Here is a 24,308-nt window from a genome sequence, read left to right on the forward strand (position 1 = left end):
CCTGGGAATACCAGGTGCTTTAAATTTTTGGAATTTTTTCACTTAGTATATAATAAATTTGGCAAAAAATAGAGTCAATGCCCAATCTCTGATTATAAGCAGGTTTGGGCCAGGTTAGTACATGGATGAGAGACTGCCTGGGAATACCAGGTGCTTTAAATTTTTGGATATTTTTCACGAATTATATAATAATCTTGCAAAAACAGAAAAAAGAGTCAATGCCCGATCTCTGAATTTTAGCAGGTTTAGGTCTAGTTAGTACTTGGATGAGAGACCGCCAAGGAATAGCAGGTGCTTTAAGCTTTTGGGTTTTCTTTCCTACTTATATAATGTACTGGCGAGTAGATTGGCTGATCTTTAAATAGCCTTCTCTTTGCAGCAGTCTTTGCTTACGGCCATACCAGCCTGGCAATGCCCGATCTCGTCTGATCTCGGAAGTTAAGCAGGTTTGGGCCTGGTTAGTACTTGGATGGGAGACCGCCTGGGAATACCAGGTACTGTAAGCTTTTTGGAAATTTTTCACTTAGTATATAATAATTTTGCTAAAAAATAGAGTCAATGCCCGATCTCTGAATATAAGCAGGTTTGGGCCAGGTTAGTACATGGATGGGAGACTGCCTGGGAATACCAGGTGCTTTAAATTTTTGGATATTTTTCACTAATTATATAATAATCTTGCAAAAAAAAAAAAAAAAAGAGTCAATGCCCGATCTCTGAATCTTAGCAGGTTAAGGTCTGGTTAGTACTTGAATGAGAGACCGCCAAGGAATACCAGGTGCTTTAAGCTTTTGGAATTTCTTCACTAAGTATATAATAAATTTGGCAAAAAATAGAGTCAATGCCCGATCTCTGAATATAAGCAGGTTTGGGCCAGGTTAGTACATGGATGGGAGACTGCCTGGGAATACCAGGTGCTTTAAATTTTTGGAATTTTTTCACTTAGTATATAATAAATTTGGCAAAAAATAGAGTCAATGCCCAATCTCTGAATATAAGCAGGTTTGGGCCAGGTTAGTACATGGATGAGAGACTGCCTGGGAATACCAGGTGCTTTAAATTTTTGGATATTTTTCATGAATTATATAATAATCTTGCAAAAACAGAAAAAAGAGTCAATGCCCGATCTCTGAATTTTAGCAGGTTTAGGTCTAGTTAGTACTTGGATGAGAGACCGCCAAGGAATAGCAGGTGCTTTAAGCTTTTGGGTTTTCTTTCCTACTTATATAATGTACTGGCGAGTAGATTGGCTGATCTTTAAATAGCCTTCTCTTTGCAGCAGTCTTCGCTTACGGCCATACCAGCCTGGCAATGCCCGATCTCGTCTGATCTCGGAAGTTAAGCAGGTTTGGGCCTGGTTAGTACTTGGATGGGAGACCGCCTGGGAATACCAGGTACTGTAAGCTTTTTGGAAATTTTTCACTTAGTATATAATAATTTTGCTAAAAAATAGAGTCAATTCCCGATCTCTGAATATAAGCAGGTTTGGGCCAGGTTAGTACATGGATGGGAGACTGCCTGGGAATACCAGGTGCTTTAAATTTTTGGATATTTTTCACTAATTATATAATAATCTTGCAAAAAAAAAAAAAAAAGAGTCAATGCCCGATCTCTGAATCTTAGCAGGTTAAGGTCTGGTTAGTACTTGAATGAGAGACCGCCAAGGAATACCAGGTGCTTTAAGCTTTTGGAATTTCTTCACTAAGTATATAATAAATTTGGCAAAAAATAGAGTCAATGCCCGATCTCTGAATATAAGCAGGTTTGGGCCAGGTTAGTACATGGATGGGAGACTGCCTGGGAATACCAGGTGCTTTAAATTTTTGGAATTTTTTCACTTAGTATATAATAAATTTGGCAAAAAATAGAGTCAATGCCCAATCTCTGAATATAAGCAGGTTTGGGCCAGGTTAGTACATGGATGAGAGACTGCCTGGGAATACCAGGTGCTTTAAATTTTTGGATATTTTTCACAAATTATATAATAATCTTGCAAAAACAGAAAAAAGAGTCAATGCCCGATCTCTGAATTTTAGCAGGTTTAGGTCTAGTTAGTACTTGGATGAGAGACCGCCAAGGAATAGCAGGTGCTTTAAGCTTTTGGGTTTTCTTTCCTACTTATATAATGTACTGGCGAGTAGATTGGCTGATCTTTAAATAGCCTTCTCTTTGCAGCAGTCTTCGCTTACGGCCATACCAGCCTGGCAATGCCCGATCTCGTCTGATCTCGGAAGTTAAGCAGGTTTGGGCCTGGTTAGTACTTGGATGGGAGACCGCCTGGGAATACCAGGTACTGTAAGCTTTTTGGAAATTTTTCACTTAGTATATAATAATTTTGCCAAAAAATAGAGTCAATGCCCGATCTCTGAATATAAGCAGGTTTGGGCCAGGTTAGTACATGGATGGGAGACTGCCTGGGAATACCAGGTGCTTTAAATTTTTGGATATTTTTCACGAATTATATAATAATCTTGCAAAAAAAAAAAAAAAAAGAGTCAATGCCCGATCTCTGAATCTTTGCAGGTTTAGGTCTGGTTAGTACTTGGTTGAAAGACCGCCTAGGAATACCAGGTGCTTAAAGCTTTTGGAATTTTTTCACTTAGTATATAATAAATTTGGCAAAAAATAGAGTCAATGCCCGATCTCTAAATTTTAGCAGGTTTAGGTCTGGTTAGTTCTTGGATGAGAGACCGCCTAGGAATACTAGGTGCTTTAAGCTTTTGGGTTTTCTTTCCTACTTATATAATGTACTGGCGAGTAGATTGGCTGATCTTTAAATAGCATTCTCTTTGCAGCAGTCTTCGCTTACGGCCATACCAGCCTGGCTATGCCCGATCTCGTCTGATCTCGGAAGCTAAGCAGGTTTGGGCCTGGTTAGTACTTGGATGGGAGACCGCCTGGGAATACCAGGTGCTGTAAGCATTTTGGAAATTTTTGACTTAGTATGTAATAATTTTGCCAAAAAATAGAGTCAATGCCCGATCTCTGAATATAAGCAGGTTTGGGCCAGGTTAGTACATGGATGGGAGACAGCCTGGCAGTGTTAATTTCGTTGACTAAATATTTTCGTCATTATTTTCGTCACGAATATATTTTTGCTGACGAAAACGAAACGAAAACTAAAATAGAAGGCACTGATGGAGACTAAAACTATGACTAAATTGATTGACATTATCGTCAACGAATAAAGGACGAGACGAAAATAGACTGTGACGAAAATCAAATCAGCAGACGGGAGAGATGCGAGGAATGAGCAAAAGAACCGGCAAAACAGAACAGACTGCATGAGAGAAGAGAACCAATCAGAGCCTGACTTATTGAGACGTGAAGCGAAGGTTTTCAGTTTTTATGAGCTCCCGGGAAGTCGGCATTCGAAGAGGTGATAGGGACTTTAAGCAACAGCCTCTGGTGGAACGGCAACGCCATTCTGGCGTTGTATTGCGCCTGCGCGAATTTAACTGCTACTTTGTGACGTTCTAATTTAACGGTCTACTACGGGAGAACAGCTGATTTGCCAGAGTCGCTACAACGTGAGAAGTTAGGTAAATAAATGTTATGTTTTTAGACTTATTTACATCATACAATATTAAAAACTCCTCATCTGACAAAAGATTGTCATTTAACGCCAAAAGCAATCCTTCTCTTGCTTTTTTAAATTATATTTTTTTTTGGATCTCAATAAATGAATTAATGCTGCGTTGCGCTGTTCTGTTTTACCGTTGCTTAGTGACTTTTACGTTCTTGGCTACAGCGGTGTGACGGCAAACTTCCGGTCGCTGTAGCCGTTCCATTCGCAGCTGTTGCTTAAAGTCCCTACTGTCTAAAAGAGCGACAAAATGTCCACAGCTCACTTCACGTTTGACGACGAACAAAACAAAACAAAGTGTAAAGCACGCAGAGCGCTCATTCGTGGCAAGAACACAACCAATTTGAAAAGACATTTACAGACGAGCCACCCGGACATTTTCTCAAATGTAATTTCACAACGATGTTCTTTTGTTTATTGAGCTAAGCAAAATTGGAATAGTGCAGTGCGTAGATGTTGTAGCATTAAATATTACGAACTGAAAAGTACTGTAAAATAGCCCCTTCTTCAAATTAGATGCGAGCACAATACTAATACGTAATATCATGATAAATACATTTGATTAATACTAATGTTTAGTATATTTTATAATGTTCTACTTGTTGACAATATCACAAATATTTCTATATTAGTCATGTGAAACATGAATGTTCACATCCTATCATTATACATACAAATCTAGCAATATTGTAGTATTTAAAACATACAATATTGCTAGACAAATGAATACCTTATAAAATCTTGTTACTTTTTTTATCCACCTAGCTGCCAACTTATTAAATATTTACTTTAAATGTATGCACTTATTGTTCAGCTCAGCTGTAAACTTTAAGGTCCTGGACCTAACTTTATTTTTCTTTTATTGATGGTCAATTGGCAGCTAGTTATTGTTTACATTATCATGACAGTGTTTGTTGCTGCATAAAAGCTTTTGAATCGAAATAAAGACACAGTTGTGTTGAAATAAAGTTGAATTTGTGTTTTATATATTTTGGTAAAGTTTGTTTCCTATACCAGCTGTAAAATATTGTCTAGTAAATCTGTTATTGATTTTAGTCTTATGTTAGTCGACTAAAATACCAAGCAATTTTAGTCGACTAAAATACCAAGCAATTTTAGTCGACTAAAATACCAAGCAATTTTAGTCGACTAAAATACCAAGCAATTTTAGTCGACTAAAATAAGACTAAAATTAAAACAAATCAGATGACTAAAACTTGACTAAAACTAAAAAGAATTATAGTCAAAAGACTAAGACTAAAACTAAATTAAAATTTCGTGTCAAAATTAACACTGCAGCCTGGGAATACCAGGTGCTTTAAATTTTTGGATATTTTTCACGAATTATATAATAATCTTGAAAAAAAAAAAAAAAAAAAAAAAAAAGAGACAATGCCCAATCTCTTAATCTTAGCAGGTTAATGTATGGTTAGTACTTGGTTGAAAGACCGCCTAGGAATACCAGGTGCTTAAAGCTTTTGGAATTTTTTCACTTAGTATATAATAAATTTGGCAAAAAATAGAGTCAATGCCCGATCTCTAAATTTTAGCAGGTTTAGGTCTGGTTAGTACTTGGATGAGAGACCGCCTAGGAATACTAGGTGCTTTAAGTTTTTGGGTTTTCTTTCCTACTTATATAATGTACTGGCGAGTAGATTGGCTGATCTTTAAATAGCATTCTCTTTGCAGCAGTCTTCGCTTACGGACATACCAGCCTGGCTATGCCTGATCTCGTCTGATCTCGGAAGCTAAGCAGGTTTGGGCCTGGTTAGTACTTGGATGGGAGACCGCCTGGGAATACCAGGTACTGTAAGCTTTTTGGAAATTTTTCACTTAGTATATAATAATTTTGCTAAAAAATAGAGTCAATGCCCGATCTCTGAATATAAGCAGGTTTGGGCCAGGTTAGTACATGGATGGGAGACTGCCTGGGAATAACAGGTGCTTTAAATTTTTGGATATTTTTCACTAATTATATAATAATCTTGCAAAAAAAAAAAAAAAAAGAGTCAATGCCCGATCTCTGAATCTTAGCAGGTTAAGGTCTGGTTAGTACTTGAATGAGAGACCGCCAAGGAATACCAGGTGCTTTAAGCTTTTGGAATTTCTTCACTTATTATATAATAAATTTGGCAAAAAATAGAGTCAATGCCCGATCTCTGAATATAAGCAGGTTTGGGCCAGGTTAGTACATGGATGGGAGACTGCCTGGGAATATCAGGTGCTTTAAATTTTTGGATATTTTTCACAAATTATATAATAATCTTGCAAAAAAAGAAAAAAGAGTCAATGCCGATCTCTGAATTTTAGCAGGTTTAGGTCTATTTAGTACTTGGATGAGAGACCGCCAAGGAATACCAGGTGCTTTAAATTTTTGGATATTTTTCACGAATTATATAATAATCTTGCAAAAAAAAAAAAAAAAGAGACAATGCCCAATCTCTTAATCTTAGCAGGTTAATGTATGGTTAGTACTTGGTTGAAAGACCGCCTAGGAATACCAGGTGCTTAAAGCTTTTGGAATTTTTTCACTTAGTATATAATAAATTTGGCAAAAAATAGAGTCAATGCCCGATCTCTAAATTTTAGCAGGTTTAGGTCTGGTTAGTACTTGGATGAGAGACCGCCTAGGAATACTAGGTGCTTTAAGTTTTTGGGTTTTCTTTCCTACTTATATAATGTACTGGCGAGTAGATTGGCTGATCTTTAAATAGCATTCTCTTTGCAGCAGTCTTCGCTTACGGACATACCAGCCTGGCTATGCCTGATCTCGTCTGATCTCGGAAGCTAAGCAGGTTTGGGCCTGGTTAGTACTTGGATGGGAGACCGCCTGGGAATACCAGGTACTGTAAGCTTTTTGGAAATTTTTCACTTAGTATATAATAATTTTGCCAAAAAATAGAGTCAATGCCCGATCTCTGAATATAAGCAGGTTTGGGCCAGGTTAGTACATGGATGGGAGACTGCCTGGGAATACCAGGTGCTTTAAATTTTTGGATATTTTTCACGAATTATATAATAATCTTGCAAAAAAAAGAAAAAAGAGTCAATGCCCGATCTCTGAATTTTAGCAGGTTTAGGTCTAGTTAGTACTTGGATGAGAGACCGCCAAGGAATAGCAGGTGCTTTAAGTTTTTGGGTTTTCTTTCCTACTTATATAATGTACTGGCGAGTAGATTGGCGGATCTTTAAATAGCCTTCTCTTTGCAGCAGTCTTCGCTTACGGCCATACCAGCCTGGCTATGCCCGATCTCGTCTGATCTCGGAAGTTAAGCAGGTTTGGGCCTGGTTAGTACTTGGATGGGAGACCGCCTGGGAATACCAGGTACTGTAAGCTTTTTGGAAATTTTTCACTTAGTATATAATAATTTTGCCAAAAAATAGAGTCAATGCCCGATCTCTGAATATAAGCAGGTTTGGGCCAGGTTAGTACATGGATGGGAGACTGCCTGGGAATACCAGGTGCTTTAAATTTTTGGATATTTTTCACTAATTATATAATAATCTTGCAAAAAAAAAAAAAAAAAAAGAGTCAATGCCCGATCTCTGAATCTTAGCAGGTTAAGGTCTGGTTAGTACTTGAATGAGAGACCGCCAAGGAATACCAGGTGCTTTAAGCTTTTGGAATTTCTTCACTTAGTATATAATAAATTTGGCAAAAAATAGAGTCAATGCCCGATCTCTGAATATAAGCAGGTTTGGGCCAGGTTAGTACATGGATGGGAGACTGCCTGGGAATACCAGGTGCTTTCAATTTTTGGAATTTTTTCACTTAGTATATAATAAATTTGGCAAAATATAGAGTCAATGCCCAATCTCTGAATATAAGCAGGTTTGGGCCAGGTTAGTACATGGATGAGAGACTGCCTGGGAATACCAGGTGCTTTAAATTTTTGGATATTTTTCACGAATTATATAATAATCTTGCAAAAACAGAAAAAAGAGTCAATGCCCGATCTCTGAATTTTAGCAGGTTTAGGTCTAGTTAGTACTTGGATGAGAGACCGCCAAGGAATAGCAGGTGCTTTAAGCTTTTGGGTTTTCTTTCCTACTTATATAATGTACTGGCGAGTAGATTGGCTGATCTTTAAATAGCCTTCTCTTTGCAGCAGTCTTCGCTTACGGCCATACCAGCCTGGCAATGCCCGATCTCGTCTGATCTCGGAAGTTAAGCAGGTTTGGGCCTGGTTAGTACTTGGATGGGAGACCGCCTGGGAATATCAGGTACTGTAAACTTTTTTTTTTTTTTTGTAAATTTTTCACTTAGTATATAATAATTTTGCAAAAAATAGAGTCAATGCCCGATCTCTGAATGTAAGCAGGTTTGGGCCAGGTTAGTACATTGATGGGAGACTGCCTGGGAATACCAGGTGCTTTAAATTTTTGGATATTTTTCACGAATTATATAATAATCTTGCAAAAAAAAAAAAAAAAAAAAAAAGAGACAATGCCCAATCCCTTAATCTTAGCAGGTTAATGTATGGTTAGTACTTGGTTGAAAGACCACCTAGGAATACCAGGTGCTTAAAGCTTTTGGAATTTTTTCACTTAGTATATAATAAATTTGGCAAAAAATAGAGTCAATGCCCGATCTCTAAATTTTAGCAGGTTTAGGTCTGGTTACTACTTGGATGAGAGACCGCCTAGGAATACTAGGTGCTTTAAGTTTTTGGGTTTTCTTTCCTACTTATATAATGTACTGGCGAGTAGATTGGCTGATCTTTAAATAGCATTCTCTTTGCAGCAGTCTTCGCTTACGGACATACCAGCCTGGCTATGCCTGATCTCGTCTGATCTCAGAAGCTAAGCAGGTTTGGGCCTGGTTAGTACTTGGATGGGAGACCGCCTGGGAATACCAGGTACTGTAAGCTTTTTGGAAATTTTTCACTTAGTATATAATAATTTTGCCAAAAAATAGAGTCAATGCCCGATCTCTGAATCTTAGCAGGTTAAGGTCTGGTTAGTACTTGAATGAGAGACCGCCAAGGAATACCAGGTGCTTTAAGCTTTTGGAATTTTTTCACTTAGTATATAATAAATTTGGCAAAAAATAGAGTCAATGCCCGATCTCTGAATATAAGCAGGTTTAAGCCAGGTTAGTACATGGATGGGAGACTGCCTGGGAATACCAGGTGCTTTAAATTTTTGGAATTTTTTCACTTAGTATACTTGGCCCGATCTCTGAAGGTCTGGTTAGTACTTGAATGAGAGACCGCCAAGGAATACCAGGTGCTTTAAGCTTTTGGATTTTTTTCACTTAGTATATAATACATTTGGCAAAAAATAGAGTCAATGCCCGATCTCTGAATATAAGCAGGTTTGGGCCAGGTTAGTACATGGATGGGAGACTGCCTGGGAATACCAGGTGCTTTAAATTTTTGGATATTTTTCACGAATTATATAATAATCTTGCAAAAAAAGAAAAAAGAGTCAATGCCCGATCTCTGAATTTTAGCAGGTTTAGGTCTAGTTAGTACTTGGATGAGAGACCGCCTAGGAATACTAGGTGCTTTAAGCTTTTGGGTTTTCTTTCCTACTTATATAATGTACTGGCGAGTAGATTGGCTGATCTTTAAATAGCATTCTCTTATATACTAAGTGAATTTTTTCACTTAGTATATAATAAATTTGCAAAAAATAGAGTCAATGCCCGATCTCTGAATATAAGCAGGTTTAAGCCAGGTTAGTACATGGATGGGAGACTGCCTGGGAATACCAGGTGCTTTAAATTTTTGGAATGAGAGACCGCCAAGGAATACCAGGTGCTTTAAGCTTTTGGAATTTTTTCACTTAGTATATAATAAATTTGGCAAAAAATAGAGTCAATGCCCGATCTCTGAATATAAGCAGGTTTGGGCCAGGTTAGTACATGGATGGGAGACTGCCTGGGAATACCAGGTGCTTTAAATTTTTGGATATTTTTCACGAATTATATAATAATCTTGCAAAAAAAGAAAAAAGAGTCAATGCCCGATCTCTGAATTTTAGCAGGTTTAGGTCTAGTTAGTACTTGGATGAGAGACCGCCAAGGAATAGCAGGTGCTTTAAATTTGTGGATATTTTTCATGAATTATATAATAATCTTGCAAAAAAAAAAAAAAAAAAAGAGACAATGCCCAATCTCTGAATCTTAGCAGGTTTAGGTATGGTTAGTACTTGGTTGAAAGACCGCCTAGGAATACCAGGTGCTTTAAGCTTTTGGAATTTTTTCACTTAGTATATAATAAATTTGGCAAAAAATAGAGTCAATGCCGATCTCTAAATTTTAGCAGGTTTAGGTCTGGTTAGTACTTGGATGAGAGACCGCCTAGGAATACTAGGTGCTTTAAGTTTTTGGGTTTTCTTTCCTACTTATATAATGTACTGGCGAGTAGATTGGCTGATCTTTAAATAGCATTCTCTTTGCAGCAGTCTTCGCTTACGCACATTCCAGCTTGGCTATTCCTGATCTCGTCTGATCTCGGAAGCTAAGCAGGTTTGGGCCTGGTTAGTACTTGGAAGGGAGACCGCCTGGGAATACCAGGTGCTTTAAATTTTTTGATATTTTTCACGAATTATATAATAATCTTGCAAAAAAAGAAAAAAGAGTCAATGCCCGATCTCTGAATTTTAGCAGGTTTAGGTCTAGTTAGTACTTGGATGAGAGACCGCCAAGGAATAGCAGGTGCTTTAAGCTTTTGGGTTTTCTTTCCTACTTATATAATGTACTGGCGAGTAGATTGGCTGATCTTTAAATAGCCTTCTCTTTGCAGCAGTCTTCGCTTACGGCCATACCAGCCTGGCTATGCCCGATCTTGTCTGATCTCGGAAGTTAAGCAGGTTTGGGCCTGGTTAGTACTTGGATGGGAGACCGCCTGGGAATACCAGGTACTGTAAGCTTTTTGGAAATTTTTCACTTAGTATATAATAATTTTGCTAAAAAATAGAGTCAATGCCCGATCTCTGAATATAAGCAGGTTTGGGACAGGTTAGTACATGGATGGGAGACTGCCTGGGAATACCAGGTGCTTTAAATTTGTGGATATTTTTCACGAATTATATAATAATCTTGCAAAAAAAAAAAAAAAAAAAAAAAAAAGAGACAATGCCCAATCTCTGAATTTTAGCAGGTTTAGGTATGGTTAGTACTTGGTTGAAAGACCGCCTAGGAATACCAGGTGCTTAAAGCTTTTGGAATTTTTTCACTTAGTATGTAATAATTTTGCCAAAAAATAGAGTCAATGCCCGATCTCTGAATATAAGCAGGTTTGGGACAGGTTAGTACATGGATGGGAGACTGCCTGGGAATATCAGGTGCTTTAAATTTTTGGATATTTTTCACAAATTATATAATAATCCTGCAAAAAAAGAAAAAAGAGTCAATGCCCGATCTCTGAATTTTAGCAGGTTTAGGTCTATTTAGTACTTGGATGAGAGACCGCCAAGGAATACCAGGTGCTTAAAGCTTTTGGAATTTTTTCACTTAGTATATAATAAATTTTGCAAAAAATAGAGTCAATGCCCGATCTCTAAATTTTAGCAGGTTTAGGTCTGGTTAGTTCTTGGATGAGAGACCGCCTAGGAATACTAGGTGCTTTAAGCTTTTGGGTTTTCTTTCCTACTTATATAATGTACTGGCGAGTAGATTGGCTGATCTTTAAATAGCATTCTTTTTGCAGCAGTCTTCGCTTACGGCCATACCAGCCTGGCTATGCCCGATCTCGTCTGATCCTGGAAGCTAAGCAGGTTTGGGCCTGGTTAGTACTTGGATGGGAGACCGCCTGGGAATACCAGGTGCTGTAAGCATTTTGGAAATTTTTGACTTAGTATGTAATAATTTTGCCAAAAAATAGAGTCAATGCCCGATCTCTGAATATAAGCAGGTTTGGGCCAGGTTAGTACATGGATGGGAGACAGCCTGGGAATACCAGGTGCTTTAAATTTTTGGATATTTTTCACGAATTATATAATAATCTTGCAAAAAAAGAAAAAAGTGTCAATGTCCGATCTCTGAATTTTAGCAGGTTTAGGTCTAGTTAGTACTTGGATGAGAGACCGCCAAGGAATACCAGGTGCTTTAAGCTTTTGGGTTTTCTTTCCTACTTATATAATGTACTGGCGAGTAGATTGGCTGATCTTTATATAGCCTTCTCTTTGCAGCAGTCTTCGCTTACGGCCATACCAACCTGAGGGCGCTAGAGAGCTAGTGTGAAACAGGAAGTGAGGTGGCTATAGAAGGGTGAAGAAGGTTCACCCAAAATTGTTTGGTGTGTTTTTGTTTTTTGGTTATTTGAGTCTTAATAATTGTTTTTTGTTTAAATTTTTGGGTTATTGTTATTACTTGTCCTCCCAACAGCATAGCTGTTTGGGAGGGATCATTTTATTTTTATTTTTTTTGTTTGTTTTTTGTTTTCCTTATTTTTGAAAAATGGACGGAACTACGGCAACAGACACGGACTTGGCACGAGGAACACGGCGGCAAATGGCAAACGGACTGGAAAAAACTCAACGAGAAAAGGATGGGCCTGAAAGGAGATATAAAAGAACCTACACCAAAGAAGCTACAGTAGTAGTGGATTTGACTGAAGTGCATGAAGGTAAAGCTGAAGACATAATACAAGCGCTGAAAGATAAGTTGGATGTGACAAAAATATTGGCTGTAAGACCCAAAATGATGAAGGAGTACGAAATTACGTTTGAAAAGGAAGAAGATATTGAAAATCTGAACGAAGGATTGATGATTAAAGGAAAACTATGTGAAATTAAAAAATTGAATAACAGAGAATTTGTTGTCTCGTTCATGCATTTTCCCGCTTACCTGGATGATGCAGAGATTCTACAGAAGCTGGAGGGATGGGGGGTTACTCCTGTCTCTCAGATAAGAAGAAGATTTTATACCGGCACCAACATAGAAGATGGAACGAGGTTCCTTAAGGTACAGTTCCCAAAAGAAGTGGTCTCCTTGCCCTACAGTACTCGAATTGAAATGGAGGATGGTCCTCAGTACTATAGAGTGATACATAGCAAGCAGGTGAAAACCTGCAGGTTGTGTATGAGCCCTGATCATGTGATGAAGGACTGTCCAGACTTTAAATGTTACAAATGCTCGGAAACAGGCCACTTCGCGAGGGACTGTAAGGTGGTGAGGTGTCCAGAATGCAATTGTGTACTGGACAAATGCGAGTGCTGGTATGGAGACCAGCACAATGAAGAAGAGAGGGGGAGTGGGCAGATGCATGAGACAGACAATGAAGAGGAGCAAAGGGAAGACACCGGATCAAGGCAAAGAGAGGACAATGTAAGCAAGGACAATGACAATGAGATTGAAAAGACTGAGTTAACACAGGACATTGTGGAAATGGAGGTGCAGATGGAGTTTAATGCAGTTGGACAAGCAGAAACAGAGGAGCCAGAAGAGACTGAATGGATAGGTGAGACGGAAAGAAAAGACAAAGACAGTGAAAACCTGGGCGGAGACAGCACTGCAGGAACATCCAATAAAAGAAGAAGAAAAGTTAAGGTAATACCCAATTTGGAGAAAGCTAAAAATAAAATGTGTAAACAAAGTAATGAGGTGAAACAAGACTGTGGAAGAAGTGCAAAAGAGGGGGAGGAAATAGGATAAAAAAATTATGATGCTAAAGTTTGTACTTTTATCTTTTTTAATTGTGTTGAAAATTGTTACTTTTAATGCAAGAGGGTTAATGAATGGTGTGAAATTTGAAAAAGTCAAGGAACTGTGCAGGGATGAAGATGTGATTTTATTGCAAGAAACAAATTGGAAAGAGAGTGTAATGGAGGATTTTAAAAAAAGATGGGAAGGGGAATTATTTTTTAATAATGCGGGAGGAAAAATAGGAGGAGGAGTTGCGATGTTAATAAGAAAAGATAGAGGTATCAGGTCAAAGCAAATGTATAATGACACAAAAGGAAAATGCATGGCTGTAGAAATTAAGATGGATGAAGATGATTTTATTTTAGTAAACGTACATGCTCCAAATGAAGAAATAGAAAAGAAAAAATATTTTAATATAATAGCTGAGTTAATGGAAAAATGGAAGAGGGTAATAATTGCGGGGGATTTTAACACTGTTTTTAGTAAAATGGATATGGCTAACGGAATGGTTTTTAAATCGGATGGGGGAAGAAAGGAGTTAATGTCATTGATGGGAGAGTATAACATGATTGATGTGTGGAGAGAAAGAAATGGGAAAAAGAGGGAATTTACAAGAAGACAGCTGGTAGGGAATTTTATGTGTCAAACTAGGATAGACTACTTTTTATGTACTAGGAATTTGGAATGTTTTATTGATGGAGTGTTTTATAAAGAAACGACCTTAAGTGATCACAAAATGGTGCAAATGAGAATGGATTTTAAAAAGGAAATGAGGGGACCAGGGGTATGGATTTTAAACACTGAAGTTTTAAAGGAAGAAAGTTTTAAAAAAGAGATAGAAAATAAATTTGATGAGGGGAAAAAAGACTTGATGTACATAGAGGATAAAAGGCAATGGTGGGAAAACATGAAATATGACATAAAGAAATATGTAATGAATTACTGTAAATTGTTACAAAAGGTAAAAAGAACAAAGGAACAAGAAATAAGAAAGACGTTAAGAGAGGAGTTGAATAAAAATGAAGTTAACATGCCAAGAGTAATTGAAGTGGAGGAAAAGTTGAGGAAAATAGAAGAAGGGAAATATAAAGGGGCGACGTTAAGAAGTAAAGCTAAGTATACAGTAGAAGGGGAGAAATGTAGTAGATTCTTTTTTAACCTTGAGAAAAGCAGGGCGAAGGCGGGAATAATTAAAGAACTTAGGAATAAGGAAGGACAAGCTGTTTTAAGCACGGAAGGGATTTTAAAGGAAATAAGCACATATTATGAAGAACTTTTTAGATCAGAGGAAGGGGATGAGGAAAAAAGGAACATTTTGTTACAACAGATAACACAAAAAGTCGGTGAGGGGGATAAGAAGGAATGTGATAGGGGAATAACAACTGAGGAAATTATACAAGCAATAAATCAGCTAAGTGTGAAGAAAAGCCCAGGAATAGATGGTATTGGAAGTGAGTTTTATAAGGTTTTTTAAAGAAAAAGTAAGCCCGATTTTAAAAGAAGTCTATGAAGAGGTTTTTAAAAAAGAAAGGGTACACCCAAGAATGGGCTTAGGCTTAATGAAAATAATCTACAAGAGAAAAGGAGACAAGGCAGAACTGAGAAATTTTAGGCCCATTACAATGTTAAACACAGATTTTAAAATTTTAGCCAGGGTTTTAGCGAACAGATTAAAAAATATCATGCCAAACATAATAGAGACTAACCAGGCATATGGAGTAAAGGGGAGGGACATTGCAGATATCACGAGTAGCATAAGAGATATAATGGGGTACATAAAAGAAAAAGGAAAGGAGGCATATATAATAAGCATGGATTTCGAGAAGGCGTTTGACAGAGTGGAGCATGGGTTTTTATTGGCTGTTTTAAAACAATTTGGTTTTGGATCTCATAATAATGGATCTCAGTTTTATACAGCGATATTTTAACAAAAGTCAAATGTAATGGTTTTTTAACGGAACCTTTTAAAGTTTTAAGGTCTATAAGACAAGGGTGTCCACTGTCAGCGAAGTTATATACTTTGGTGGCTGAACCATTAGGGCTTTTAATAAACAGAGAGAAAAAAATAAAGGGAATAAAACTAGAAGAAAAAGAGGAACTGACTAAAATTTTCCAGTATGCTGATGATACCACAATTGTTGTTGAAAATATAGAAAGTGTTAAAGAAGTAATGGAAAAAATTAAGTGCTATTGTGAGGGATCAGGTGCAAAAATAAATGAGGAAAAAACAGTATATATGAAGTTCGGAAGGTCAGAGGTTTTAACGGGGGTTGTTAAATTCCTAGAGGTACAAGAAATGAGGATTTTAGGAGTAGGCTTAGCAAAGAATGAGAAGGAAACTGTTGATAATATGTGGGATGAGACATTGGGAGGGATGGATAGGAGACTGATTTTTTGGAGAAACAGGTTTTTAAGTTTGAAAGGAAAAATTTTAATTGTAAACATGTTAATGTTATCAAAAATGTGGAACAAATTACATGTGATGCCATTGCTAAACTGGGTTTTTAGGAGAATAAAAAAGAGTATTTTAGAATTTTTATGGGAAAAAAAGCCTCCAAGGATAGCGTACAATACGCTGATAGGAAAACCAGAAGAGGGAGGGATGGGTTTAGTGGATGTGGAACAGAAGATGAAAAGCATGAGGGTTAAAGTGGTTAAGAAATATTTGGATGATAAGAAGAGAGATGAATGGAAGAAATTGATGGGGTTTTATCTAAATAAATGTGGGAATTTTAACCTTGGAGAAAACATTTTATGGATGAAGTTGAAAAGTTGGATGATGGAGGGGATACCACAGTTTTATAAAGAGGTTTTAAATGCTTGGAGGCTTTTTTTAACAGAGGTGGATTTTAATCCGGAGGGGAGGGAAGTGATTTTAAATCAGCCTCTGTTTTTAAATGACAAAATAAAGATACACGAGCGAGATATCTATTTTAAGAAGTGGCTACAAGTGGGGATTGTAAAAGTGAGAGATGTTTTATGGGAGATGAAAGAGGGATTTTTACCACTCCAAGTGATTAAAGATGCAATGGAGGAGGAGAAAGAGGATTTTAATGTCATGGTTTTAAAAAAACAGTATGAAGATGTCAAGAAAGCAATCCCAAGGCAATGGCTAGATCAGATTAAAAAGAAGGGAGAAGGAGAAAATAAAATGATGGTGTTTTTAAAATGTAAAGAAAAGAGGGTGGATTTTAATTTGTGTACTGTGAAAATGTTCTATGAGTTTTTTATAAATGGAGTTTTTAAAAAACCTGTTGCCAACCAGATTTGGTTAAGGCATTTTAATGAAATCGAAGAAAAAGACATTTGGAAGAATCTCTGAATCTTAGCAGGTTAAGGTCTGGTTAGTACTTGAATGAGAGACCGCCAAGGAATACCAGGTGCTTTTAGCTTTTGGAATTTCTTCACTTAGTATATAATATATTTGGCAAAAAATAGAGTCAATGCCCGATCTCTGAATATAAGCAGGTTTGGGCCAGGTTAGTACATGGATGGGAGACTGCCTGGGAATATCAGGTGCTTTAAATTTTTGGATATTTTTCACAAATTATATAATAATCCTGCAAAAAAAGAAAAAAGAGTCAATGCCGATCTCTGAATTTTAGCAGGTTTAGGTCTATTTAGTACTTGGATGAGAGACCGCCAAGGAATACCAGGTGCTTTAAATTTTTGGATATTTTTCACGAATTATATAATAATCTTGCAAAAAAGAAAAAAAAAAAAAAAAAAGAGACAATGCCCAATCTCTTAATCTTAGCAGGTTAATGTATGGTTAGTACTTGGTTGAAAGACCGCCTAGGAATACCAGGTGCTTAAAGCTTTTGGAATTTTTTCACTTAGTATATAATAAATTTGGCAAAAAATAGAGTCAATGCCCGATCTCTAAATTTTAGCAGGTTTAGGTCTGGTTAGTACTTGGATGAGAGACCGCCTAGGAATACTAGGTGCTTTAAGTTTTTGGGTTTTCTTTCCTACTTATATAATGTACTGGCGAGTAGATTGGCTGATCTTTAAATAGCATTCTCTTTGCAGCAGTCTTCGCTTACGGACATACCAGCCTGGCTATGCCTGATCTCGTCTGATCTCGGAAGCTAAGCAGGTTTGGGCCTGGTTAGTACTTGGATGGGAGACCGCCTGGGAATACCAGGTGCTTTAAATTTTTGGATATTTTTCACGAATTATATAATAATCTTGCAAAAAAAAAAAAAAAGAGTCAATGCCCGATCTCTGAATCTTAGCAGGTTAAGGTCTGGTTAGTACTTGAATGAGAGACCGCCAAGGAATACCAGGTGCTTTAAGCTTTTGGAATTTCTTCACTAAGTATATAATAAATTTGGCAAAAAATAGAGTCAATGCCCGATCTCTGAATATAAGCAGGTTTGGGCCAGGTTAGTACATGGATGGGAGACTGCCTGGGAATACCAGGTGCTTTCAATTTTTGGAATTTTTTCACTTAGTATATAATAAATTTGGCAAAATATAGAGTCAATGCCCAATCTCTGAATATAAGCAGGTTTGGGCCAGGTTAGTACATGGATGAGAGACTGCCTGGGAATACCAGGTGCTTTAAATTTTTGGATATTTTTCACGAATTATATAATAATCTTGCAAAAACAGAAAAAAGAGTCAATGCCCGATCTCTGAATTTTAGCAGGTTTAGGTCTAGTTAGTACTTGGATGAGAGACCGCCAAGGAATAGCAGGTGCTTTAAGTTTTTGGGTTTTCTTTCCTACTTATATAATGTACTGGCGAGTAGATTGGCGGATCTTTAAATAGCCTTCTCTTTGCAGCAGTCTTCGCTTACGGCCATACCAGCCTGGCAATGCCCGATCTCGTCTGATCTCGGAAGTTAAGCAGGTTTGGGCCTGGTTAGTACTTGGATGGGAGACCGCCTGGGAATACCAGGTACTGTAAGCTTTTTGGAAATTTTTCACTTAGTATATAATAATTTTGCCAAAAAATAGAGTCAATGCCCGATCTCTGAATATAAGCAGGTTTGGGCCAGGTTAGTACATGGATGGGAGACTGCCTGGGAATACCAGGTGCTTTAAATTTTTGGATATTTTTCACTAATTATATAATAATCTTGCAAAAAAAAAAAAAAAAAAGAGTCAATGCCCGATCTCTGAATCTTAGCAGGTTAAGGTCTGGTTAGTACTTGAATGAGAGACCGCCAAGGAATACCAGGTGCTTTAAGCTTTTGGAATTTCTTCACTTAGAATATAATAAATTTGGCAAAAAATAGAGTCAATGCCCGATCTCTGAATATAAGCAGGTTTGGGCCAGGTTAGTACATGGATGGGAGACTGCCTGGGAATACCAGGTGCTTTCAATTTTTGGAATTTTTTCACTTAGTATATAATAAATTTGGCAAAATATAGAGTCAATGCCCAATCTCTGAATATAAGCAGGTTTGGGCCAGGTTAGTACATGGATGAGAGACTGCCTGGGAATACCAGGTGCTTTAAATTTTTGGATATTTTTCACGAATTATATAATAATCTTGCAAAAACAGAAAAAAGAGTCAATGCCCGATCTATGAATTTTAGCAGGTTTAGGTCTAGTTAGTACTTGGATGAGAGACCGCCAAGGAATAGCAGGTGCTTTAAGCTTTTGGGTTTTCTTTCCTACTTATATAATGTACTGGCGAGTAGATTGGCTGATCTTTAAATAGCCTTCTCTTTGCAGCAGTCTTCGCTTACGGCCATACCAGCCTGGCAATGCCCGATCTCGTCTGATCTCGGAAGTTAAGCAGGTTTGGGCCTGGTTAGTACTTGGATGGGAGACCGCCTGGGAATACCAGGTACTGTAAGCTTTTTGGAAATTTTTCACTTAGTATACAATAATTTTGCAAAAAATAGAGTCAATGCCCGATCTCTGAATATAAGCAGGTTTGGGCCAGGTTAGTACATTGATGGGAGACTGCCTGGGAATACCAGGTGCTTTAAATTTTTGGATATTTTTCACGAATTATATAATAATCTTGCAAAAAAAAAAAAAAAAAAAAAAAAAAAAAAAAAGAGACAATGCCCAATCCCTTAATCTTAGCAGGTTAATGTATGGTTAGTACTTGGTTGAAAGACCGCCTAGGAATACCAGGTGCTTAAAGCTTTTGGAATTTTTTCACTTAGTATACAATAAATTTGGCAAAAAATAGAGTCAATGTCCGATCTCTAAATTTTAGCAGGTTTAGGTCTGGTTAGTTCTTGGATGAGAGACCGCCTAGGAATACTAGGTGCTTTAAGCTTTTGGGTTTTCTTTCCTACTTATATAATGTACTGGCGAGTAGATTGGCTGATCTTTAAATAGCATTCTCTTTGCAGCAGTCTTCGCTTACGGCCATACCAACCTGAGGGCGCTAGAGTGCAACAGGAAGTGAGTTGGCAGTAGTAGGAAGAGAGAGGCTCTTCCATTTTGTAGTTTGGTTTAGTTTTTTCGTTTGTTTGTGTGTTTTGAGTTTATATTAGTTAGTTGTTGTTGTTTTTTAACCCCAAACAGTTTATACTGTTTGGGGTTTTCATTTAAGAAAATGACGGATTTAACGGACAAAGGACACGGACTGGCAAAAGGAAATGAGATGGGGAACAGAGAATCAGGATATGTTGCAGACGAGATGGAAAGGAATATAAATGAAGACAATGGTGAAAGCAGGAATGAAACATGGGCAAAGGTGGTTTCAAGGAGAAAACCAGATGGAAAAACAAATGGACAGTACAGAAAAACAGCACTACAAACAACTGAAGGTACTGGAACTAATAAAGGAGTTGGTGAAAAAATAAATGATTTATCTCAACAACAGCAAATGATAAAGAGGTTTAGCCAACAAACAAAGTATCAGAGGCAATACAGAAAAGAAGCAACATTAACAATGACTGTAAAAGATATAGAACACACAACAGTAATAATGATCATTAAATCAGTTGAAGAGAAAGTAGGAATTGGAAAACTGATCGGACTAAGAAGAAAGAATAACAATGAATTTGAAATGACTATGGAAAGTGAGTTGGACTGTGATTTACTGTTGAATGGAATCATGATTAACGGAAAAGAATGTGAGATAAGGAAACTGTGTGCAACAGAAAGAATGGTATCTTTCTTGAGTCTGCCCAGCTATATAGAAGATGAGGAAATTATTCAAAAACTGATAAATTGGGGAGTAACTCCCATTTTGCCTCTAAGAAGAAGATATCATCCGGGGACAACAGTGGCGGACGGAACACGTTTTCTAAAGGTAAAGTTTCCACAAGAAGTGATATCTTTGCCATATAATACCAGGTTCATTACTGAAGAAGGAGTGCAGTACTACAGAGTGATTCATGACAACCAGCTGAAGACATGCAGGATCTGTGTAAGTGTGGAACATGAGAAAAAGGACTGTCCGCAATTCAAATGTCGAGACTGTTTTGAGCAGGGGCATTATGCGCGGGACTGCAAAGTCCCACGGTGCCAAGGCTGCGACAAAGCAATCATGAGATGCAGATGTGAGATGGAACATGAGGTAAATGAGGACACAAATATGGACGTACAGGAGGTGATGGGAGATACTGCAACTGATCATTTAAATGATTCACTGCGGCAGACTCAAGGAGAGGAAGATGAACAGGACAATGAGGAAGAGGAGGAAACCAACAAAGATGAGAATGAAGAAAAGAGCAAAGATGGAGAACAAGGAATGGAGAAGGGAGAAAGAGTAGACAAAGAGGAAAGAATTTTGATTAACAAAGACTTTTCTAAGGAAAAGGAAGAAGTGGACACGACTGGGATGGACTATGAAAAAGACCGCCTGGGAATACCAGGTACTGTAAGCTTTTTGGAAATTTTTCACTTAGTATATAATAATTTTGCCAAAAAATAGAGTCAATGCCCGATCTCTGAATATAAGCAGGTTTGGGCCAGGTTAGTACATGGATGGGAGACTGCCTGGGAATACCAGGTGCTTTAAATTTTTGGATATTTTTCACGAATTATATAATAATCTTGCAAAAAAAGAGTCAATGCCCGATCTCTGAATTTTAGCAGGTTTAGGTCTAGTTAGTACTTGGATGAGAGACCGCCAAGGAATAGCAGGTGCTTTAAGTTTTTGGGTTTTCTTTCCTACTTATATAATGTACTGGCGAGTAGATTGGCGGATCTTTAAATAGCCTTCTCTTTGCAGCAGTCTTCGCTTACGGCCATACCAGCCTGGCTATGCCCGATCTCGTCTGATCTCGGAAGTTAAGCAGGTTTGGGCCTGGTTAGTACTTGGATGGGAGACCGCCTGGGAATACCAGGTACTGTAAGCTTTTTGGAAATTTTTCACTTAGTATATAATAATTTTGCCAAAAAATAGAGTCAATGCCCGATCTCTGAATATAAGCAGGTTTGGGCCAGGTTAGTACATGGATGGGAGACTGCCTGGGAATACCAGGTGCTTTAAATTTTTGGATATTTTTCACTAATTATATAATAATCTTGCAAAAAAAAAAAAAAAAAGAGTCAATGCCCGATCTCTGAATCTTAGCAGGTTAAGGTCTGGTTAGTACTTGAATGAGAGACCGCCAAGGAATACCAGGTGCTTTAAGCTTTTGGAATTTCTTCACTTAGAATATAATAAATTTGGCAAAAAATAGAGTCAATGCCCGATCTCTGAATATAAGCAGGTTTGGGCCAGGTTAGTACATGGATGGGAGACTGCCTGGGAATATCAGGTGCTTTAAATTTTTGGATATTTTTCACAAATTATATAATAATCCTGCAAAAAAAGAAAAAAGAGTCAATGCCGATCTCTGAATTTTAGCAGGTTTAGGTCTATTTAGTACTTGGATGAGAGACCGCCAAGGAATACCAGGTGCTTTAAATTTTTGGATATTTTTCACGAATTATATAATAATCTTGCAAAAAAAAAAAAAAAAAAAAAAAGAGACAATGCCCAATCTCTTAATCTTAGCAGGTTAATGTATGGTTAGTACTTGGTTGAAAGACCGCCTAGGAATACCAGGTGCTTAAAGCTTTTGGAATTTTTTCACTTAGTATATAATAAATTTGGCAAAAAATAGAGTCAATGCCCGATCTCTAAATTTTAGCAGTTACTAATTATATAATACTAATTACTAATAATAATAATAATTACTAATTATATAATAATCTTGCAAAAAAAAAAAAAAAAAAGAGTCAATGCCCGATCTCTGAATCTTAGCAGGTTAAGGTCTGGTTAGTACTTGAATGAGAGACCGCCAAGGAATACCAGGTGCTTTAAGCTTTTGGAATTTCTTCACTTAGAATATAATAAATTTGGCAAAAAATAGAGTCAATGCCCGATCTCTGAATATAAGCAGGTTTGGGCCAGGTTAGTACATGGATGGGAGACTGCCTGGGAATACCAGGTGCTTTCAATTTTTGGAATTTTTTCACTTAGTATATAATAAATTTGGGAAAATATAGAGTCAATGCCCAATCTCTGAATATAAGCAGGTTTGGGCCAGGTTAGTACATGGATGAGAGACTGCCTGGGAATACCAGGTGCTTTAAATTTTTGGATGTTTTTCACGAATTATATAATAATCTTGCAAAAACAGAAAAAAGAGTCAATGCCCGATCTCTGAATTTTAGCAGGTTTAGGTCTAGTTAGTACTTGGATGAGAGACCGCCAAGGAATAGCAGGTGCTTTAAGCTTTTGGGTTTTCTTTCCTACTTATATAATGTACTGGCGAGTAGATTGGCTGATCTTTAAATAGCCTTCTCTTTGCAGCAGTCTTCGCTTACGGCCATACCAGCCTGGCAATGCCCGATCTCGTCTGATCTCGGAAGTTAAGCAGGTTTGGGCCTGGTTAGTACTTGGATGGGAGACCGCCTGGGAATACCAGGTACTGTAAGCTTTTTGGAAATTTTTCACTTAGTATATAATAATTTTGCCAAAAAATAGAGTCAATGCCCGATCTCTGAATATAAGCAGGTTTGGGCCAGGTTAGTACATGGATGGGAGACTGCCTGGGAATACCAGGTGCTTTAAATTTTTGGATATTTTTCACGAATTATATAATAATCTTGCAAAAAAAGAAAAAAGAGTCAATGCCCGATCTCTGAATATAAGCAGGTTTAAGCCAGGTTAGTACATGGATGGGAGACTGCCTGGGAATACCAGGTGCTTTAAATTTTTGGATATTTTTCACGAATTATATAATAATCTTGCAAAAAAAGAAAAAAGAGTCAATGCCCGATCTCTGAATTTTAGCAGGTTTAGGTCTAGTTAGTACTTGGATGAGAGACCGCCAAGGAATAGCAGGTGCTTTAAGCTTTTGGGTTTTCTTTCCTACTTATATAATGTACTGGCGAGTAGATTGGCTGATCTTTAAATAGCCTTCTCTTTGCAGCAGTCTTCACTTACGGCCATACCAGCCTGGCTATGCCCGATCTCGTCTGATCTCAGAAGTTAAGCAGGTTTGGGCCTGGTTAGTACTTGGATGGGAGACCGCCTGGGAATACCAGGTACTGTAAGCTTTTTGGAAATTTTTCACTTAGTATATAATAATTTTGCTAAAAAATAGAGTCAATGCCCGATCTCTGAATATAAGCAGGTTTGGGCCAGGTTAGTACATGGATGGGAGACTGCCTGGGAATAACAGGTGCTTTAAATTTGTGGATATTTTTCACGAATTATATAATAATCTTGCAAAAAAAAAAAAAAAAAGAGACAATGCCCAATCTCTGAATCTTAGCAGGTTTAGGTATGGTTAGTACTTGGTTGAAAGACCGCCTAGGAATACCAGGTGCTTAAAGCTTTTGGAATTTTTTCACTTAGTATGTAATAATTTTGCCAAAAAATAGAGTCAATGCCCGATCTCTGAATATAAGCAGGTTTGGGACAGGTTAGTACATGGATGGGAGACTGCCTGGGAATACCAGGTGCTTTAAATTTTTGGATATTTTTCACAAATTATATAATAATCCTGCAAAAAAAGAAAAAAGAGTCAATGCCCGATCTCTGAATTTTAGCAGGTTTAGGTCTATTTAGTACTTGGATGAGAGACCGCCAAGGAATACCAGGTGCTTAAAGCTTTTGGAATTTTTTTTACTTAGTATATAATAAATTTGGCAAAAAATAGAGTCAATGCCCGATCTCTAAATTTTAGCAGGTTTAGGTCTGGTTAGTTC

At 37.4% G+C, this 24,308-nt stretch overlaps 16 non-coding genes and 2 pseudogenes across 16 annotated transcripts; all 18 read left to right on the plus strand.

Annotated features, from left to right (window-relative positions):
- The first annotated feature begins 387 nt into the window (after positions 1-387).
- On the plus strand, positions 388-506 carry LOC113101493 (5S ribosomal RNA). Its single transcript, XR_003290152.1, has one exon. It is a non-coding gene; the product is annotated as a 5S ribosomal RNA (ribosomal RNA).
- A 778-nt stretch (positions 507-1,284) lies between these two features.
- On the plus strand, positions 1,285-1,403 carry LOC113101501 (5S ribosomal RNA). The gene has a single exon (XR_003290157.1). It is a non-coding gene; the product is annotated as a 5S ribosomal RNA (ribosomal RNA).
- A 777-nt stretch (positions 1,404-2,180) lies between these two features.
- On the plus strand, positions 2,181-2,299 carry LOC113101502 (5S ribosomal RNA). The gene has a single exon (XR_003290158.1). It is a non-coding gene; the product is annotated as a 5S ribosomal RNA (ribosomal RNA).
- Positions 2,300-2,800: 501 nt separating this feature from the next.
- LOC113101485 (5S ribosomal RNA) lies at positions 2,801-2,919 on the plus strand. Its single transcript, XR_003290144.1, has one exon. It is a non-coding gene; the product is annotated as a 5S ribosomal RNA (ribosomal RNA).
- A 2,361-nt stretch (positions 2,920-5,280) lies between these two features.
- LOC113101494 (5S ribosomal RNA) lies at positions 5,281-5,399 on the plus strand. The gene has a single exon (XR_003290153.1). It is a non-coding gene; the product is annotated as a 5S ribosomal RNA (ribosomal RNA).
- Positions 5,400-6,319: 920 nt separating this feature from the next.
- Positions 6,320-6,438, plus strand: LOC113101495 (5S ribosomal RNA). The gene has a single exon (XR_003290154.1). It is a non-coding gene; the product is annotated as a 5S ribosomal RNA (ribosomal RNA).
- A 363-nt stretch (positions 6,439-6,801) lies between these two features.
- On the plus strand, positions 6,802-6,920 carry LOC113101487 (5S ribosomal RNA). The gene has a single exon (XR_003290146.1). It is a non-coding gene; the product is annotated as a 5S ribosomal RNA (ribosomal RNA).
- Positions 6,921-7,700: 780 nt separating this feature from the next.
- Positions 7,701-7,819, plus strand: LOC113101490 (5S ribosomal RNA). Its single transcript, XR_003290149.1, has one exon. It is a non-coding gene; the product is annotated as a 5S ribosomal RNA (ribosomal RNA).
- Positions 7,820-8,335: 516 nt separating this feature from the next.
- On the plus strand, positions 8,336-8,454 carry LOC113101489 (5S ribosomal RNA). Its single transcript, XR_003290148.1, has one exon. It is a non-coding gene; the product is annotated as a 5S ribosomal RNA (ribosomal RNA).
- A 1,545-nt stretch (positions 8,455-9,999) lies between these two features.
- On the plus strand, positions 10,000-10,118 carry LOC113101500 (uncharacterized; annotated as a pseudogene).
- A 225-nt stretch (positions 10,119-10,343) lies between these two features.
- On the plus strand, positions 10,344-10,462 carry LOC113101491 (5S ribosomal RNA). The gene has a single exon (XR_003290150.1). It is a non-coding gene; the product is annotated as a 5S ribosomal RNA (ribosomal RNA).
- Positions 10,463-11,249: 787 nt separating this feature from the next.
- LOC113101498 (5S ribosomal RNA) lies at positions 11,250-11,368 on the plus strand. The gene has a single exon (XR_003290156.1). It is a non-coding gene; the product is annotated as a 5S ribosomal RNA (ribosomal RNA).
- Positions 11,369-17,218: 5,850 nt separating this feature from the next.
- On the plus strand, positions 17,219-17,337 carry LOC113101499 (uncharacterized; annotated as a pseudogene).
- A 639-nt stretch (positions 17,338-17,976) lies between these two features.
- LOC113101503 (5S ribosomal RNA) lies at positions 17,977-18,095 on the plus strand. Its single transcript, XR_003290159.1, has one exon. It is a non-coding gene; the product is annotated as a 5S ribosomal RNA (ribosomal RNA).
- Positions 18,096-18,874: 779 nt separating this feature from the next.
- Positions 18,875-18,993, plus strand: LOC113101483 (5S ribosomal RNA). Its single transcript, XR_003290142.1, has one exon. It is a non-coding gene; the product is annotated as a 5S ribosomal RNA (ribosomal RNA).
- Positions 18,994-21,341: 2,348 nt separating this feature from the next.
- Positions 21,342-21,460, plus strand: LOC113101488 (5S ribosomal RNA). The gene has a single exon (XR_003290147.1). It is a non-coding gene; the product is annotated as a 5S ribosomal RNA (ribosomal RNA).
- A 1,453-nt stretch (positions 21,461-22,913) lies between these two features.
- On the plus strand, positions 22,914-23,032 carry LOC113101484 (5S ribosomal RNA). Its single transcript, XR_003290143.1, has one exon. It is a non-coding gene; the product is annotated as a 5S ribosomal RNA (ribosomal RNA).
- A 503-nt stretch (positions 23,033-23,535) lies between these two features.
- On the plus strand, positions 23,536-23,654 carry LOC113101496 (5S ribosomal RNA). The gene has a single exon (XR_003290155.1). It is a non-coding gene; the product is annotated as a 5S ribosomal RNA (ribosomal RNA).
- Positions 23,655-24,308: the final 654 nt, after the last annotated feature.

Source organism: Carassius auratus, unplaced genomic scaffold, assembly GCF_003368295.1.
Source record: "Carassius auratus strain Wakin unplaced genomic scaffold, ASM336829v1 scaf_tig00217604, whole genome shotgun sequence".
In the NCBI taxonomy this organism is placed as follows: Eukaryota; Metazoa; Chordata; class Actinopteri; order Cypriniformes; family Cyprinidae; genus Carassius; species Carassius auratus.